This window comes from Tupaia chinensis, unplaced genomic scaffold (assembly GCF_000334495.1).
Source record: "Tupaia chinensis unplaced genomic scaffold, TupChi_1.0 Scaffold000276_2, whole genome shotgun sequence".
Lineage (NCBI taxonomy): Eukaryota > Metazoa > Chordata > Mammalia > Scandentia > Tupaiidae > Tupaia > Tupaia belangeri.
Genome location: NW_006159759.1, coordinates 1,513,364 through 1,533,884, shown reverse-complemented (window position 1 = coordinate 1,533,884; position 20,521 = coordinate 1,513,364). Strand labels below are relative to the sequence as shown.

At 39.2% G+C, this 20,521-nt stretch overlaps 2 pseudogenes; both read right to left on the bottom strand.

Moving 5' to 3' along the window:
- Positions 1-12,116: 12,116 nt before the first annotated feature.
- LOC106735029 (60S ribosomal protein L12 pseudogene) lies at positions 12,117-12,666 on the bottom strand (annotated as a pseudogene).
- Positions 12,667-19,760: 7,094 nt separating this feature from the next.
- Positions 19,761-20,312, bottom strand: LOC106735028 (60S ribosomal protein L12 pseudogene; annotated as a pseudogene).
- Positions 20,313-20,521: the final 209 nt, after the last annotated feature.

The following is a 20,521-nucleotide window of genomic DNA, read 5'->3' as shown; positions in this document are numbered from 1 at the left end:
GAATTAACTCTGTAAAACTTAAACAGACCAATGACCTTGCAGAAAATCAAAAAACTATCAAAATGACCTTATAAAAGATATATAATTTGTATGTTCCTATAAATCTGTTCATCACATTAAGATATTCAAATCTTTTGAATATTGTATGAAGTACTTTCACTAATTTCTGATAGAATCCACTCTATCTTTTAGTTTTCTGATATTTTTTGTGTCTGTGCCTCTGTTTCTTTTTTGAATTGATTAAATTATTTAATGTCTTATCTATTTTATTCTGTGTACCTTTAAAACTGATCATACATTCATCCTGCTATTTTTCTTTTTTCTAACTCATTAGCCTCTAATATGTTGTCATTATTTCCCATCTTACTACTTAACCTCATTGCATTGCTTTTTCTGGCTTCTTGAGTTTAGTACTTATATTACTAAAAATTATGTAAACACTTGACTTACTCTAGTTATGTAAATATTCAAATTTAAGCTATAAATTTTCTTCTGGTCATAGATTTAGTCATATTTAGTAGATTTGTATATTATATATATATGTATTAGAAAAATACACATTTTTTAAAATATTTTTATTTTTTATTTACATTTTAAAATTTCATTTTCTTTTATACATTCAATCACATTATTTAGCTTACAAAGTGAATATTTCAACAGGTGAACATTACTCCCTAGCCCAGATGATAAAACTGCAAATTATCTTCAACAGATAATACCACATTTCTAGAAAAATTCACATTTCATGTATGTGTATATTAGTGTATCCTGGATATTCTAAAATTTTGTTTTTTATTTCTTTGAAGCAGTTATTTAGGAGATTTTTTTAAATTGAAGTAATGGGAAGTTTGTGGGTGGTTTTATACTCTCCTTTGAAATTATTTTCCAACTATATTGCATTTTGGTCAAATAACTTTAAATTTGGTAAACTTACTGAGTTTTTTATTTAATGACTTAATATTGGATCAGTTTTTATAGAATGTTTCTGAACACTCAACCATCATTCTGATGAAAAGGTCTATTCTGTCAAAGGACATTAAGTCATAGCAATGAAAAGAAGATATCATAGTTGTAAGGTTATGAGATGATTGTTAAAATGACTGACATATTAGAGAATAATTAGGGTTTAAAATTTCTGAGTGGAACAGTTTCTGATATATCAAGTTTTAATGTATCACCATGGGAGTAATTAGTGACAGGAAGATGATGAAAAGCCAGATATGTGAGCCTCAAGCAGTAATGGAAGTATACATAAAAACATCACTGAAGAATGAGGAGGTTTCTAACTATACCTTGACTTTTATGTATTGGGTCATCAGGAAAGTCATGATGCATTTTTTGCACAGAAAAAAACTTAAAAAATAACTCCCAACTTTCCGGACGACCTAGTAGAATGTAAGAGAATGAATAGCCCTCATGAAAAGCCTTCAGAAGAAGTATTCGTTGTAATAGTTTTAATTTATTTAGGTCATGAGGTTTAGGGAAAATTCTTTTAAAACAGTGATCATATAAGATAGAATTGTCTCTGTATTCCTGTTTTGCCAGTGCAGACCCAAGTCAAAATCTGTTACCTGATTTAAGCATTAATAGCATCTCCTTTCAACACTAATAGTGTTTCCTTTCATCTGTAAATTTCCTTAGTTTGGGAGATCAAATTATATGATTACCCTAGGAAAAAGTAAATATTATTTTTGAAATCCATATAAAATCATAAAGGACTCATGTAAATATTGGTAAAAAGAAATGTGATGAAAGAGTAATGATCAAAGCACAGAATGATTTGAAATAATTTTCTCTTATCTCCAACTTTAAGGAGAAAATTAAAGCCAGCTGATGGTAACTTCTTAAATATTCTCCCACCAGACTCAAAACTGTGGAATCCACACCTGCATTCTTTCCTCTCTCTGCTCATTAAATAAAGAGGCGTTGTCTTCCTACCTAAGCATAGCTCTCCATCTAAACTCCTGCATACTCTTACATTACCAGTTCCTGGTCTCTCCAGTCTCTGGCTCACCAACACTTAAATGTGCTTAAATGTCTTCTATATATATATATATATTTTTTTTTTTCTGAGAGGGTTTTGCTATAGGGAGCACACACTTGCCAGGTAGATACAGAGAGCCAGAGAGACAGAAAGTGAGAAATCACCCCCCAGGGGAGTGGCCACACCACAATCCCTTCTCCTCCATTCTGCTCATGGGATCTTGGGCACGCACGGACACATGCCCAGCATGAGTTTAAGTCACTGGGTCCGAGTCTCGAACTGCGATCAACTACTTGGGAATCCAGCAACATAGCCATTATGCCAACTGCTGGTCCCAAATGTTTTCTATCTTAAAGTAATAACGTATCAGTCCAGTGAGTGGTGTGGTGGTTGGGGTGCTGGGTCGCACATGCTAACTCTGCAGTTCGAGTCACAGACCTGGTAACTTGAAAAACACTCCAGGCACATGTGCATGAGTGCCCAAAAAATTCCCAAGAGGAGAGTGAGGAGAGGGATTGCAGAATGGCCATCCTCTTTGGGGGATCAGGGAGGGTGGTTTCTCACTTTACCTCTTTCTGTCCCATTGAAAGGCTGGCTCTTCTATTGGGGAAGGAGGAAGGTCATGTGCATTCTTTTGAGGATCCCTTTAGCTTGGCAGGGGCAAGCATTATAACAGTTCCCTAATGTGAGAGATCTGGCTCTCCATTCATCTCTTCTGCCCCACTGAGTTATAACCACTGAGCAACTTCCTGTTAGGTTTTTTTTACTAGAATGGCCAACCTTTGTGAGTAGGTCATTAAAAGAAGACTGGGAAAAGTACAAAACATAGAGTCATGTGACTGTGGTCAGGTACAGGATACTCCAACAAAGCCTTTTTCTCTGACAGTTCCCTCCAGTGGACTCTGCCCTATTTCAGTAGGACCAGGGAGGATCTGCAGTTGGCTGCTTAAGCAGATGCCCAGCTAGGGACTGTACAAATGATTCCCCCTGCAAATCACCTAAGCAGTAGGTTTTATTTTCTATGATATCTTCCCTATGCTATCTTTCTGAAATTCTACTCATTCCTAATGTGGCCCATTTAACTAGATGAAGTATTTTTCTTTTAAAGAATTTTTTTTTATATAACTTTATTTATTTATTTTAATTTGACCAGAGAGAGACTGAGTGAGAAAGCAAGAGAGTGAGAAAGTGAAAGAGAGAGAGAAAGAAAGTGAGAAAGCAATCTGCCAGGTCCAGGACTCGAGCCACATCTGGCCATGTGAGAGTGCAACACCCTTATCCACCACACCACCTGCCAACCCCTAGATTAAGTTTTAAGACACCCTTAAAGGTGTCTGTCACAGAGAGCAGCCTGACTATGCTACCACAGAGGTAGGGTTTTACTTCATTCTTTCAGAGGAGGAAGCTCTCCACTGTGGCTTAAGCCCTTCTCCTTTGTACCTGAATCTCTATACCATCAACACCTCCTTTTCATAGGCATTCCAACTTCATCACCTTCTCTAGCCCACATTTTAAAAAATAAAAGTCTGTAACCATTTTCTGGGAAAAGAGAGCCAAGATTTCTAGAATACAAAGGTTTAAATATCCTTTTGATAACATGAGGAAGAAAAACATTTTCATTTTTTGGTAATAAACCTATAGTTGAGAAACAAGATATAATTAATATATTAACTGAGAATTTCTTCCTCATTTAATTTCCAGTAAATCATTTGATTAAAGAAGAAACTCCAGTGTAGTACCTTTCAGTAAAGGAGAGCTAATTGGTTGCAAAACTCTCATGGCAGTCAACCAATCAGCTGCTGTTACTAGGGTAGAAGGAAGGGCAAGGCAGTCTCTTAGGGATTCTCTTTGTCTCTGAGTGCAGGACTCAGTCCTGCAGAGATGCAGTTATCTCCCCAGTTACGTTTCTTGAATTATGTAGTGGTTGTTTTTGTTCTTCATTTTCTAGCTGCTACTTTATTTTTGACTTTTCATTTTGACAGAGAATAGGCATTGCTCTAGGCTTCAGTTTCCGTTTTCATCTTCTGTTACAACTTTATATGGCAAGGAGGAAGTAGGAGGGGATTCTTCTGCCTCTTGTCTCTCCCTCATCTTTCATTTGGAGAATAGTCAGCCATAGAGCTAGTTTGTTACCTAAACAACTTGCCTCTTCACATTGTGGATAGACTTTCCCAGAATGTCTCTTCAAGGCTGGGCAGGTCCTCAGGGCAACCACACAGTACCAGGGGCATCATGACCATGAAAATGTGCCTCTCAGATCTCCTGCTTCAGGAAGTGTAACTGACTGATGGTCTTCACTATTGTCCTTCTGGGTCCAACCCCGAATCCCAATGTTTGTTTGTACTAGAGCCATGCTTCTCATAGGTTCTTTGCAACTAACAAAGGAGCATGGCGGGAGTACTAAACTCAGACCTCTTCCTGAAAAACACAGGACTCCTTTAATAAAAGATCTTGTTTGAGGACTTCAATTTAGCTAAAACTTTCTTAGAGATGTACTGCAGTCTGGGAGCCTTAATACTCACCCCCTCCTACTTTCTCCTTGCCATACAGGTTTAATACCTGCATCATGTGACAATTAGAAATAAATTTTAAAAATAAATAAATAAATAAGACCTGCATCATTAATTGAAGGATCTCTCTGCCTTCTCTGGTTACCTCCCCTTTATTCATTTTTTCTTGGGGGTGAGGGAGTGGGAGAGTTTATTTACTTCTTCCATGAGCATAAAGAGAGAATAGCAGAGACAGGAACCCCCAACAGAATCCTTACACCACAATATACTCCCAGTCTTAGCCAGCCAAGATCACAGGCATGCACACTTGTGCCCATTGTGAACAGGGAAGCCATAAGATTAGAACCCAAGACCTTCCCGTGTGACTTCAGCATTGTGGACCATTGCATTGCCACTGTAGTACTGCAGCTGGCCAGCCTCCCCTTAATTCTTAATTGAGCCTCCCCTAATAAGTCTTGTATCATCTCGACATCTGCTACTCAGAGGAATTGAACTAAATGAGTGGAGCCAGGAATGGTCCAAGAAAAAAAGGCAGTAAGATGCATTTTGGCATTGGCTTACTCATTTTCTAGTGAAGAATGTAGTCCTGAGTGGTATACAGGGCATGGGTAGTCTCTAGCACAAGAAAACAGCCCAAATGCTAAAGATTTCACAAGTGGTAACCTGGAGAAATGCGCCAGTGGAAAGGAACATTGTTGTAGGCACAATGATCCCAGATTTTGGAAGATATGAGATCATAATGCCTATAAAACTGTGCAATTGCTAAGCTCTATTGGTGCCTACAGATGAACAATGAAAAACTGAAGACAATTAACAAGCGTTTAAAGGTTTAAGTGTGAAAGCCAGAGGCTTTGGAATTTATATCTTATCTCCTGCAGTGAAAAAAGTTGACGCAGCCAACTAGCAGACTGAAAATATGAAAATTACATTCAGAGCCTCTACATGGATCCTGGGATAGACTGCAGGAGACTGCAAGTCCAGCTGAGCACTAGCTCTGCTGCCAGCTACTGGACCAAGTGTGCTATCCGTATAGGATGAGATTCGTAAGTCCTCCAGTATACAGTATGCAGTTACTTATTTGGAAAGTAAAAATTTTAATTCCAGTTAAAAGCAATGGTCAGAAACTGTGCTCCCATGGAAGGGCTAATATTCACTAATGGTCTGATCTCAAAGCAATACTGATCCCCCAGCCTCTGTTATAACACAATACAAGAATTCTGTACCACCTAGACATCCAAAGAACATCAGAGTGACTGGACAGGACAAGAAAGACAAGGCCATACACTGGAGGCACTATAGTGGGCAGGAGACAAAATCTAAGGTGATTCAGGGACCCATCATGTCAGTGATGTGTTTTAAAGGCTGGTGACTAAATACAGGACTGTATGTCTAGTTCCAAGAGGTGGATTAATAAATGTCACTTCTGGAAGGCTATCCTTCAGATCTTTGAGACTTTGAATTGGTAAATATTCATGATGTGAGAAAGAGCACAATACATACTATGCTGTATGATTCAGTCATATAGAATTGGATGTTATGTATACAAACAAGACCTAGAAGGACACATCCCACCTTAAGCTGTTTGTGACTGTGGATGGCTTTGTTCTTTGCTTCTTGTGTTTTTCAGTTTTCTATAATGCATATTATCTTTAATTTTTAATTTTATCAATTTTTCTTGAGAGGTATTTGCTATAGGGCACGCGCACTCACCAGAAAGATGGAGAGATACAGAGAGACAGAAGCGAGAAATCACCCCCCCAGGAGAGATGGCCATGCCACAATCCTTTCTTCTCCATTCTCCTCTCAGGATCTTGGGCACACACGCACATGCGCCCAGCGTGAGTTTAAGCCACCATGTCTGGGACTCGAACTGCGGTCGATTACATGGGAGTCAAGTGACATAACCATTACACCAACTGCTGGTCCCGCATATATTAACCTTTTAAAAAATAAAGGTTATTTTTGAAACCTGACAGAAAAAAGGTCTGGTGGTCGGGGTGTGCTAGAATATCCCTTTCAGAGTGTAAGACAAACTGCTAGATCCTGTATGTCCTATTACAAAGAAGGAAGCATGGTACTTGGTAAGTCTTTTAAAATCTACAGGTAACACGTTCCACCCCTGGAGGGCTGATTTGGCCCATAGACCTGTGACATAGCAGACTGCCAGCTTTTAGACGGGCCAGAGCAGGAGGAACTTCTGCAGCAGGTCCAGGCTACTGAGCAAGCCTCCCTGCCCATGGGGCAACACAATCCAGCTATCTGACCTCACATATTCTGGCCAGTGGTGGGAACATCTCAGGATGGAACTTGTGATAATCCGCCGTGGGAGAATTGCAATCCAGGCCCCTTGGTGACCTGGAGCGAGACTATTGCTTCTCTAGTGAAGAATTGAGTATATAGCTTTTGAGAAAAGGCTTCTGATGTGGAGTGCCTGACCGGTAGGCACCAAGGACCATGCATTCAAAATCAACTACTATGGAGCAGCAGGTGGCATGGCATGGTGGTTAGGGGTGCACCTACTGCCCAGTACAGTCAGACAGGCCACACTTGATCTGGCTGTCCCAGCAAATGACTGAGCACAATGGGGGTAAATTGCTGGCTTATTCCTGTGAGAAATGGGAGTTTTGGCTAGAGCACTTGCCACTGCCCTGGCTGAACTTCCTTAGAACCACACCTCAGTTTGCTCATGTTGAGGCTCCCTGCTACATATTCCCTTTCCCCTCCCTCCAGCTACCAGATCCTGCCACCCTGTTAGTTTCCCTCCCCTATCCTTACAGGCATTTTCTCCAACAAATCTCTTGTATGTAAAATCTCATCTTAGGTGAGTTCCAATGAACACAGGGAGCCTCTGATATTAGTCTATGAAGAAAAGAGCAAAGTAAGAAACTCCACAAGGACTTATTTTTCTTGAGAAATAACTCTCTTCCCTACTCCCCCAGATTTATCTCCCCCAGGTCTCTGCTAAACTAATGAGTTGTTTGTCCCCAAATGATCCCTTATACTCTCAGATTTTGAATTCTATTTTCCAAGGCTACTGTCCTACTCAGCAGTATAAATTTTAACACTGAACACAGCAGGGATTGAAGAATGGAATCACCAATGTAAACTTCTGAAGCCAGAGCTCTCTGATTCTATCTTCAAGACACCCATTCCAAATCCATTTTCAAATGGAGATTATGAAAACAAAAGGAAGCTTGCCGATCATAGCTCGTGCGGTCTCTTTACTCGCTCAGCCCTTTACTTTCAACCTCTGTAGGGTTGTAAGTGACCCTTCAGGGAGCAATAAGTCCTGTTCCCATGCAAACCCCACCCTAGATGAATCCCTGTGTGGTTTGGATTAATTTTCTCCACCCAACTCAGGGCTCATATGATTTGCTGGAAAAAGCTGCTTTGGAGTTTCATGGAAATCTCTAGAACTGAGAGCCTCTACTGGAATAGCCACCTCCCATTTTAGCTGAAATTAGTAATCACTTCCATCAAACACACCCTCACTTTAAAGCAAAGAATCATCTGGTCGACGTTGATTGGCTTTCTCATGAGACTCCTGTATCATGTAGTTATTAAGGTGCGGTTGATAAATGGATCAATGCTGTTCCTCAGCATCTTTCCTCACCTATGAGTAGTAGGTATCACATTAATCTGTTCTGTGAGTGCGCCTAACTTTGGTATGCTCATCCTGAAATGCGTATCGTGAAATGCTCATTCTTTGAGATGTTTATCATTGTTCTGCAAAAATGGCTTCATGGTCAAATACATTTAGAAAATGCTGGGTTAAAAATATATATGTAAAGGAATATAGATTTAAAAAAGCATGTTGACTTCAGCATTCCTCGGGGTCTTTAAGATGACTAGGAATATTGTGAATCTTCCAGAGGGAGACAGAGTATATAACAATTCTCCAAATTATTCACCACCATGGAGCCCATTCTGATTTCTGCAGGGCAACTTCCCACAAATAGTCCCTCAGGGACTGGCATGAAATTTAAGGCTGATCGATGAGAAGGAAGCATGGTACCTTCCTCTGTCTAATGAGGAGTCTCAGCTGGAATAACTTCCCTCTGTGGAGCTTCCTGCAGCGAGAGCCATCAAGACTGGAAGTAACTTGACTTTAAGGTTCTGGATGCTTCTAAGGCAACATAAGATTATTTAACTCTAGTTCTGGCCTTCACTTTTAAGAGTTGCCAGATCCAGACTGTGAGGTGTGTGGTTAATTATTTTAGTTCCTTTTTACCCGGATTCAGTGAGGTCCCATCAAAAAGCAAAACTCATTGTGGTTGAGTAAAACAGGTCACAGCTTGAATTCATTTGGCAATGGAGGGTATTGGGTTATGTCCCTGCATATCTCTTCTGGCAACATTAAAACTTTCAAGCTTTTGCTAAATAAACTGTTCCTATTTATGTGGCACACCATAAGCCCTGAGTTCAGACTGCCCTTCTTTTTGAAGGCCTCCTAAGTTGTAGCTTATATTCATATTTATATTATATGCATAGCACTGAAGGTGCTAAACATAATATGTATATGAGGGGGATCTTCTAAATGTTCATGAAAAATGCTTATTTTGAAAAATCTATGTGTGGATTAAAAAAAAAAGTTTTTCACCAAAATAATCTCATACTTTAATTCCACTTTTCCACAGATTTTCTTAAAGTACCCTCATACTTTCAGAGGCTTCCTGGTATATATACCATGGTCTAAACAGCTGGGATTACTTTAGGGTGGACATTTTTGCCAATTACTTTCTGGAATTAGGACACAGAGACAAGTCATTTCCGTGCTGATCTGACCGACAGACCCAGGCTACTCATTCCAAATCAGTTTTCAATTGGAGATTATGAAAACAAAGCAGGGAAAAAACCTAAACTGAATTATAAATTTTTAAATACTTAGCTGATACAGCAAGTCCTGCGGGTCTGGGATTTGGAAGCTGAACTCTTGTTGGTTTTCTTATGGTTTTGAAGCTTAGTTGGAATGTTGGGCATAATTCAACTTTTAAATACTCTAGGCCTAGCTCTGTGAGGCTAGCTTCCAGGGACTGTCCGGGAATTTAAATGACACTGATGGGCCAGCAGGTGGTGGTTAAGATGGTGAACTCCCACATGAGTGACTATAGTTTGAGTCCTAGAACTGGTGGCTTGCTTTCTCACTTTCTGGTCAAATAAAAAAAATAATAAATAAAAAATATTAAATTAAATAGATAATTATTTTTTAAAAATAAAGGAGACTGATTTTGCATTGTGGTATAGTCAGATATCACAAGCAATTTCTTTAAAAGTTTCCTCCAATACCACTGAGGATCATTTCAGTATTTATGTATTTATCACCCATTTCCTTCCACTAAGGATCTAAGGGCATGGATTTATTCCAATATATGAGATGCTCTCAATTGCACAAGACTTGGTTTCTCTCTGTATGTTGCTTATTCTGCATCATATCTTAAAAGAAAACCACATGCCACTCTTGTAGTGGTAAGACATCACAGCTTTCCTCTGTGTTATTTCTTTCCCCTAGAGAAGTGTGATAGGGTCTAAAAAGGAGGGCTAGTTACTGTGGTAGGACAAGTAGGCAGAAAGGAAGTTTGTAAAATGAGAGTCGACAGAAGGTCTGGCGAAAAAGAGATCAGAGGAAAATGAGGACCAAATTAATGAGCATATTAAGAACCAGAAGGTGCTAAGAAATCTTGTGCATTTGTCTTTTAATGTGTCCAGTGTACATATATACATTTACTCATGGCTTAGCTACATGACACTTCAAATAAATAATTTTTTTTTCTTCCACTCTTAGAACACAGATCACTTCTGTGACCCCAGAATGTGTGTGGGAATTTCTTCTCCCACACCAACAAGCAATCAGTTCTGCAGTGGACACACATCCCCCACCCCCTGCTGCCTTCTAATTCGATTCAGTTCTGAAACTATCTGGAAATGACATCAGATCCCACAGGTTGAGTGTGTGTGTGTACATATATATATGTACACACACACATTCAATTGTTATACATTATTTGACTTGCAAAAATAAGTTACCCAACATGAAATACACTTTAGACCAGTCCAGTTGAGAATACTATAGATGCTATCTTCAACAGGTAATAAACCATTACTGGGGACCAGTAGATGGCGTAATGGCTTGGTCACTGGACTCCCATGTAGTTGACTGCGTTTTGAGTCCTGAACCCAGTAATTTAAACTCACTCCAGGCGCACATGCATGCATGCCCAAGATCCCAAGAGGAGAATGGAGAAGGAATTGTGACATGGCCATCCATGCCCACCTCCCGGGGGGGGGGTTTGGGGTGATTTCTCGCTTTCTGTCTCTCTGTCTCTATCTGTTTTTCTGGCGAGTGCACATGCCCTATAGCAAAAACCTCTCCAATAAATAAATAAACAAACAATTACTGTATCTCATGAGTGTCTTGCCTCTCTATTTTCCCCCCTAATTTCCTTCTCTATTCTCTACCCCTCTCCCACCCTCCTTCCACACTGTCTCCAGTGTCTATAACTATTTTCAATGCTTTTTATGTGCTCCAATATTTCAGTCTCTACCACAGAGTGTGGAAAGTCAGTTCATATTAAGTGGAGACATGTAATATCTTTCTTTCATAGCCTGGCTTACTTCACTCAGCAATAAATCCATATTCATCCACTTTCTATCAAGTACCAGGGTCTTGTCTCATTTTTATGGCTGAATAGTATTTCATAGAGTATACGTGCCACACTTTTTCAATCCATTCATCTGTTTGTGGACATTTGGGTTGATTCCATGTTTTTGCAGTTGTGCATAATGCCTCAATCAACTTTGACATGTGAGCACTTTTCTGAGTGAGCATCCTCCTGTCCTTTGGGTAGATACCTTGGAGTAGAATTGCTGAATCATATGGTAGTTCTATTTGTAGGTCTTTGAGGAACCTCCATATTGTTTTCCGCAGTGGCTGGACCAATCTACACTCCCACCAACAGTGCAGGAGACTTTCCTTTCCCCACAGCCTTGCCAACACTTATAACACTTACCATTTTTTGTATTGTTAATCTTCACTATTCTGACAGGAGTTAGGTGGTACCTCATTGTGGTTTTGATTTGCATCTTCCTTATGATATTCTTGAGCATTTCTTCACATGCTTTTTGGCTATCTGTATGTCTTCCTTAGAGAGTTTTTTGTTCAGCTCATTTTCCCACTTTTTTTTTTTGACAGGTTTTTGCTATAGGGCATGTGCGCTCGCCAGACAGACAGAGAGAGAGAGAGAGAAATAGAAAGCGAGAAATCACCCCCAGGGGTGATGGCCACGCCGCAGTCCCTTCTCCTCCATTCTCCTCTCAGGATCTTGGTCATACACACACATGCGCCCAGTGTGAGTTTAAACTACCAGGTCTGGGACACGAACCGCAGTTGACTATGTGGGAATCCAGGGACATAGCCATTATGCTAACTGCTGGTCCCTCATTTTCCCAGTTTTAATTAGGTTCATCATTTTTATTTTTCAGGTAAGCCTCTTGAATTCCTTATGTATTATGTTTATCAGTCCCTTATCTGAGGCATAGTTTATAAAAATATTCTCCCATTCTGAAGGTTGTTGATTCACACGAATTACTGTGTCTTTGGCTGTGCTGAAACTTTTTTTTTTCCTGGTTGTCACATGATCCTTTATTGAGTTGTTTTCTTGTGTACTTCTTAACTCGCTGGGCATTCCACTGCACCACCGTTGATGTCATCGATGATGTCATGAGGGAGGTGGCCATCGACATTGCAGCCTGGGCTGTCCCCAGGATCTCTTTAATGGTTCCAGAGAGTTCTCTGGCCAAAGACCGGTGCCTCATCTGTCGGGAAATGCTAACCATCTCGTTAAAAGTGATGTTTCCACTATGTTTAATATTCCTCTGCTTCTTTCTGTCTCTTGGTGGTTCTTTGAGGGCTTTGATGATGAGCGCAGAGGCAGAAGGTACCACTTCAATCTGGGCCTGTCTATTCTGACTGGTCAGCTTCATGGTAATCCTCAGGCCCTTCCAGTCACCAGTTGCCTTGGCGATGTCATCACCAACTTTTTTTGGAGACTGACCCAGGGGGTCAATCTTGGGGGTCAGGGCAGACGTGGCACTGACTTCACCACCGGTGCACCTCAGGTACATGACTTTGATCCTATTGGGGTCAAACTTGGGTGGCATGATGAAGGAGGCTGGTGTCAGATGAACCCGGATTTGGGACGACTGAAAAAAGTTGCACCGAAGCCTTCTCTGAGCCGAAAGCCGAAAGCGTGCAGAAACTTCTTAATCTGATGTAATCCCACTTGTCTATTTTGGGGATTATTGCCTGTGCTTTGGGGGTCTTATTTAAGAAGTCTTTGCCTACCCCAATGTCTCCCAGAGTTTCCCCCGTGTTTTCCATCAGTAGTTTTATAGTTTGAGTTATTAGGTTTAGATCTTTGATCTATTTTCAATTGATTTTTGATAATGGTGAAAGATAGGGATCCAGTTTTATCTTTTTTTTTTATTTTTAGAGAGAGTTTTGTTATATGGTACATGTGCTCACCAGAGAGACAGAAAGAGACAGAGAGACAGAAATTAAGAAACACCCCTCTCCCAGGGGGTGTTGTGGCCACATCACAATCCCTTCTCCTCTATGCCCTTCTCAGGATTTTGGGCATGCAAACACACACTCCCAGCATGAGTTTTAAGTTTCTGGGTCTGGGATTCAAACTTCATTTGACAACGTGGGAGTCCAGTGACATAACCATTACACCATCTGCTGGTCCCCAGTGTCATCTTTCTGCAGATGGATACCCAATTTTTCCAGCACCATTTGCTAAAGAGGTTTTCCTTTTCCCACTGGATTGACTGGTATACTTTGTCAAAAAATCAGTTGGCTGTATGTTTTGGGGTTTGTTTCTGGGATCTCTATTCAATTACATTGGTACACCTCTCTATTTTTGTGCCAGTACCATGCTGTTTAGATTATATTTTGGGGTCAGGGAGTGAGATGCCTCTCACTCAACTCTTCTTGCTCAGGGTTGCTTTGACAATCTGCGGTCTTTTATGATTCCAGACAAAGTCTACAATTGTCTTTTCTAGATCTGTGAAGAATGTCTCTGCTAATTTGACTGGAATTGCTTTAAATCTGTAGATTAATTTGGATAGAATTGCCATTTTGATTATGTTAATTTTTTCAGTCCAGGAACATGGGAAGTCTTCACTTTTTTGTGTCTTTTTCAATATTTAAAAAAATATTTTCATAATTTTCCTTGTAAAAGTCTTTGACTTCTTTGGTTAGGTTCATCCCTAGGTATTTTTTACATTTTGTGGATATGGTAAAAGGGATTCCTTTCCTCAGTTCTACCTCCACCAGCTTGCTGTTTGTATATAGAAATACTATTGATTTTTTGGATGTTGATTTTGTATCCTGCCACTATACTGTATTCATTTATTACTTTGAGAAGTTTTTATTTATTTATTTTTATGAATACCTTTGGGTCTTCTATGTATGCCATCATGTCATCTGCAAATAAAGATATTTTTTCAACTCTTCTTTCTCTATTTGAATGCCTTTTATTTCATTATCTTGTCATATTGCATTGGCTAGGACTTCAGTACTATATTGAAAAGGAATGGAGAAAGTGGGAAACCTTGTCTTGTGCCAGTGTTTAGTGGAAAAGCTTGCATTTTTCCCCATTCAATATAATTTTAACTATAGATTTTTCATATATTGCTCTTATTATGTTGAAAAAAATTATCCTTTTATGCCATTTTTGCTAAGTCTTAATCATGAAGGGATGTTGTGTTTTTTTCTAATTCTCTTTCTGCATCAATTGAAATGATAATATGGGGTCAGCAGGTAGCTTGGTGGTTAAAGATGCTGGATTCCCACATGGCCAACCACAGTTCAAGTCCTGGACCTGGCAGCTTGCTTTCTCACTTTCTCTTTCTCTCTCTTTCTCTCTCTGTCCCTCTCTAGTCAAATTGAAATAAATATATGAATAAATGAATAAAGTTAAATGAAAACTTTTTTTTTAAAAAAAAGAAATGATCATATGGTTTTTATCTTTCTTTCTGCTAATATGGTGTATTATGTTTATGGTTTTGCATACATTAAACCACCTTTGCATCTCTGGAATAGAGCCTACCTGGTCATGATGAATAGTATTTTTTATATGTTGCTGGATACAATTTGCAAGTATCTTGTTGAGAATTTTTGCATCTATATTCTTCAGAGGTATTGGTCTGTAATTTTCTCTTTTTATCATGTCTTATCTATTTTGGGAATGAGGATGATGGAGGCTTCATAAAATGAATTTGGGAGGATTCCTTCCTTTTGAATCTTTAGAAATAATTTGGGTAGAAAGGGGCTAACTCTTTTTTAAAAGTTTTGTAGAGGGGATCAGCAGATTGCATAATGATTGTATCACTGGACATCCATGTAGTTGACCATGATTCTATTCCCAGACTTGGTGGCTTAAAACTCACACTGAGTGTGTGTGCATATGTGCCTAGAATCCCAAGAGGAGAATGAATGGAATAGAAGTGATTGTGGTGTGGCCAACCCCCCTGAGGGAGGGGTTGATTTCCCACTTTCTGTCTCTATCTCTCTCTGTCTAGTGAATGCATGTACCCTATAACAACAGTCTCTCTCAAATAATAATAATAGTAATAATAACAACAACAACAACAACAAGTTTTTTAGAATTCAGAAGTGAAGCCATCAGGACCTGGACTTTTCTTTCTTGGGAGCTTATTTATAACTGATTCCATCTCATGGTTTGTTATGGGTCTTTTCGGGTTTTCTATGTCCTTATTTAATCTTGTCAATTATATGCATCTAGAAATTTGTCCATCTCATCCATATTCTCTTGTTTTTGGCATAGAGTCACTCATAGAATCTTCTAATGGTGTTTTGTATTTCTATTGTGTCTATTATAATATTGCCTGGATCATTACATATTTGATTTATCTGGTTTCTTTGTCTCTTCTTTATAATTATTCTAGCTAATGGTATGTCAATCTTGTTAATCTTTTCAGAGAACCAGCTGTTGCTTTCATTTATTTTCTGCATAGTTCATTTATTTTCTATTTCATTTATTTATGCGCAAATCTTTATTATTTCTTTTCTCCTGGCATTTTTCATTGTTGTTTTTCCAATTTCCTGGAGCATGATGTTAGGTTGTCTATTTTCTACCTTTCCATCTTCTTATGTGGACTAATTGCTATGAATTTCCCACTTATGATTGCTTTTGCAGTGCCCCATAGATTATGGAAACTTGTGTAGTCATTATCATTTGTTTCCATAAATCTTTTGATTTCAGACTTAATATCTTCAATAGTTTAGAAGTCATTCAGGAGTAGGTTGTTAGTTTTCCATGTGTTTGTATATTTTTGAAGAGTTTTTGTGAAGTTAATACCAAGTTTAATTCCATCATGGTCAGAGAAGATGCCAGATATAGTTTCTATGCTTTTTAATCTGTAAAGGCTTGATTTGTGCTTTATCATATGGTCAATCTTTGAAAAGGTTCCATGTGGGAGTGAGAAAAATGTACATTTTGTGGTCTTAGGGTAGAAAGTTTTTAGATATCTGTCAAGCCCATTTGATTTATAGTATCGTTTAGGTCCTGTATCTCTCTGTTTATGTTTTTGTCTAGAAGATCTGTCTAAAGGAGATAATGGGGTATTGAGATCTCCAATAATTATAGTGTTACAACCTATCTCTCCTTTTAGTTCTAGGAGTCTTTCCTTCACATATTTAGGTGCTCCAGAGTTGGGTGCATAGATAATTTATAAGGCTTATGTCTTCTTGATGAATTAGCCGTTTTCCTACTATTTAATGCCCTTCTTTGTCTCTTCTTACAGTTTTTATCTTAAAGCTTATTTTGTCAGAAGTCAGTATCATGACTCCATGACTCCCTTTTTTATTTCTGTTCACATGGAATACCTTTTTCCAGCCCTTTAATTTTATTCTGCCTATGTCTTTATCCATAAGGTGCATTTCTTGTAGGCAACCAATAGAGGGTTTCTGTTTTTTAATCCATTCAGTCAATCTCTTGATCAGCAAATTTAATCCATTAACATTCAGTGTTCCTATCAATATTTCTGGACATGTTCCTATCATTAAGCGAGACATTTTCTTGGCTGTTGTATATTCTCTTGTATCTGTCTGTCTGACTTTAGTTTTCTTGGTATAGCACTCCCTTCAGAACTTGAAGAGCTCATCTGGAGCTGGTGAATTCTTTCAGGTTTTGTTTATCTGAGAATGTTTTAAATCTTTTTTTCTTATATGAGGTATAATCTTGCCAGGTATCATAATCTTAGTTGAAATTGTTTTTCATTTAACACTTTGAGTATATTTCCCCATTCTTTCTTTGCCCACATTGTTTCCAATGAGAGGTCCTATGTTAACCTGATGGAATAACCTTTGTAAGTAACTTCACATTTCTCTCTTGCTAGTTTTAGTATCTTACCTTTGTGGTTTTGGCCACAGATATGTCTTGAAGAAGATTTTCTTGGTTTGATTTTATTTGGGGTCCTTGGTATTTCTTGGGCCTGGGTCTTTGCATGTCTCTCTAGGTTTGGAAAAATTTCTTCCAGATTTTCACAGACTGGATTATCAGTGTCCTTATTATCTTCTTCACTTTCTGGCATACCAACTATCCAAATGTTTGGGCATTTAATGGTATCTAGAGTTTCTTGTGTGTTGTCCTCATTTTTCTTGGTTATTTTTCTCAGTCTTTTCGATTATTTTTTTCTAGATTAGAGGTTTTGTCTCCTACATTCAAGATTTATCTTCTGTATCATCTGATCTGTTTTTAATACTTTCAAGGGAGGTTTTGATTTCCCATGTTACAGTCTTCATCTCTAACAATTTCATTTGATTCTTTTTTTATGATGTCTATTTCTTCTTTCAAATCACGAAAGGACTTCTTTATCTCCTGGAATTAATTGTCTCTTTTCTCTTGTATCTCATTAAGTTTTATCCTTATAAATATTCTGAATTGTTTATCTGACGTTTCCATGAGTTCTTTTGTGTTGTCTGTGGATGATGAGGTATTGATGTTTTCTCTTGGGGGAGAGATATTTTCTTGGTTACTCATATTCCTTGTGCTTCTTTGATGGTTTCTAGTCATCTGGTGGTTTGTATTTTTCTTCCTAAATTCTTTCAGCTAATCCTGAGCATTTAAAGGTATGTGGGAGTAGATTATTGGCAATATCTCAGCTGTTCTACCTCCCTGATATTCACCAGCAACCTACACTGTTGTCACTGGACTTGGATGATTCAAAGTCATCCCAGTTTCTAGAGAACAGATGTCCTGGGACTGAGCTCCTGAAATTCAAGTGAGGAAGACAGAAGGGATTGTGCAATGTGCAACACTGTGTTCTCAGAACCCCACAGGTTGAGCTTAATCCCATAAGATCACCTCTATTTCAGATGCCTGTTGAAATTCCTCTAATCAACCAACTATAAGATTTCCACCACACCCTCCCCTTCTTGAGTTTGATTAATTTGCTAGGGTGACTTACAGAACTCAGGGAAATACTTATTTACACTTGCTTATGGTTATTGGTTTATTATAAAGGGTATTTCAAAGGATACAAGCACACAGATGCATCAAGCAAGTTCTGTGAGAAGAGGTATGGAGCTTCTATGCCCTCTGTGGGAGCACCTCTCTATAGGAATCTCCACATGTTTAGCTATCAGGAAGCTCTTTGAACCCTGTCCATTGGTTTTTTGTGAAAACTTCATTGCATAGGCATAAAGTGCTAATAGACTGGGCAGGAAAACCCATCAAGGCCTGTCTGTTGATATTCTTGTCCTCTCTGTACAGCATTTCTTCCTCCTGGGTATAGGGCAGAACCCCTCTGGAAGGAGAGTCTTAATTTCTTTATGACAAGTTCAGTGACCTTGCCTTGGGGAGCTTCAGGAACCAAGACAAAGGGTCAGATAGTTATGAATTAGGAACCATGGACAAAAACCAAAATACACACATCATAATATCACACACTTTGACAATACCCTTTTTCTAAAGGAAACATTGACATTTCTGGCCTGCAAAGACAAGAACACTCTAGCCAAATACATTTTCCAGGATCTTCTTTTTATATCTGAAGGAAATGAAATAAAAACCACCAATAATTTTGCAAAGATAAAAAAAATAATGAAATAGTCCAGCTAAGTGGCATGGTGATAAAGGCAGCTGGATCCCAAATAGCCAGCTACATGGTTCAAGTTCCAGACCTGTGACAGCTTGAGAAACGTGCTAGACATGTGTACATGCATGCCCATAATTCTGAGAGGAGAATGGAAGAGAAGGGGTTACTGCCTACTCATCTGCCTCTGAGAAAGTGCTTTCCCTCTCTGTCTTTCTCTCTCTCTTTTTCCCTTTCTCTCTCCAGTGAGCTTATGCACCCTATAGCAAATTTTTTAAAATGAAATAAAATGAAGTTGCATACACAGCCCCTAAAGTCAATCAGGAGGGAAGAATTAGGAGTATGTGCTGGAAAGCCATTTGTGTTACGTCATATTGTGTTTGCATTCTATAAATTGAGTTTTCTGCAGTTCTTCTACAGCAAAAGTATATCGCTCTATTATCTGTGCTGCATTTTTGTAGCTTTTATGCATAGAACTGTGATCACAATTACCACCCTGTTCAGTTACTTGTCTGTCTTCTTTAGTAAACTAATTCTGGATGGACATGGAGTGTCTCACATGCATCTCACTTCTTCAGTGTCTAACAGCTTGCCAGATATCTCATAATTCAAATGATATTTGTTCAACTTACTTAAATTGCAGGTGGCTGCAGTGGGAGTGTAGGAAGGTCAGAGAGGTGTGAAATCTAGCTACTTTTCTTACTTGGAAGGTAAATTAAGGACAGAGTTCTTAGAACCATTAAAGCTTCATCTTCCTACCCATAATCAGATATCCATTAACCTCAGTTAAGGTTTCACAGACACTCACCACACACCTACCTCCTTTATAGCTCAGACTGGAAACCAAGACCCTATCCTGTTAGTTTACGGTCTGAACGGTTTAAACTACCAGGTCTGGGACACGAACCGCAGTTGACTATGTGGGAATCCAGGGACATAGCCATTATGCTAACTGCTGGTCCCTCATTTTCCCAGTTTTAATTAGGTTCATCATTTTTATTTTTCAGGTAAGCCTCTTGAATTCCTTATGTATTATGTTTATCAGTCCCTTATCTGAGGCATAGTTTATAAAAATATTCTCCCATTCTGAAGGTTGTTGATTCACACGAATTACTGTGTCTTTGGCTGTGCTGAAACTTTTTTTTTTCCTGGTTGTCACATGATCCTTTATTGAGTTGTTTTCTTGTGTACTTCTTAACTCGCTGGGCATTCCACTGCACCACCGTTGATGTCATCGATGATGTCATGAGGGAGGTGGCCATCGACATTGCAGCCTGGGCTGTCCCCAGGATCTCTTTAATGGTTCCAGAGAGTTCTCTGGCCAAAGACCGGTGCCTCATCTGTCGGGAAATGCTAACCATCTCGTTAAAAGTGATGTTTCCACTATGTTTAATATTCCTCTGCTTCTTTCTGTCTCTTGGTGGTTCTTTGAGGGCTTTGATGATGAGCGCAGAGGCAGAAGGTACCACTTCAATCTGGGCCTGTCTATTCTGACTGGTCAGCTTCATGGTAATCCTCAGGCCCTTCCAGTCACCAGTTGCCTTGGCGATGTCATCACCAACTTTTTTTGGAGACTGACCCAGGGGGTCAATCTTGGGGGTCAGGGCAGACGTGGCACTGACTTCACCACCGGTGCACCTCAGGTACATGACTTTGATCCTATTGGGGTCAAACTTGGGTGGCATGATGAAGGAGGCTGGTGTCAGATGAACCCGGATTTGGGACGACTGAAAAAAGTTGCACCGAAGCCTTCTCTGAGCCGAAAGCCGAAAGCGTGCAGAAACTTCTTAATCTGATGTAATCCCACTTGTCTATTTTGGGGATTATTGCCTGTGCTTTGGGGGTCTTATTTAAGAAGTCTTTGCCTACCCCAATGTCTCCCAGAGTTTCCCCCGTGTTTTCCATCAGT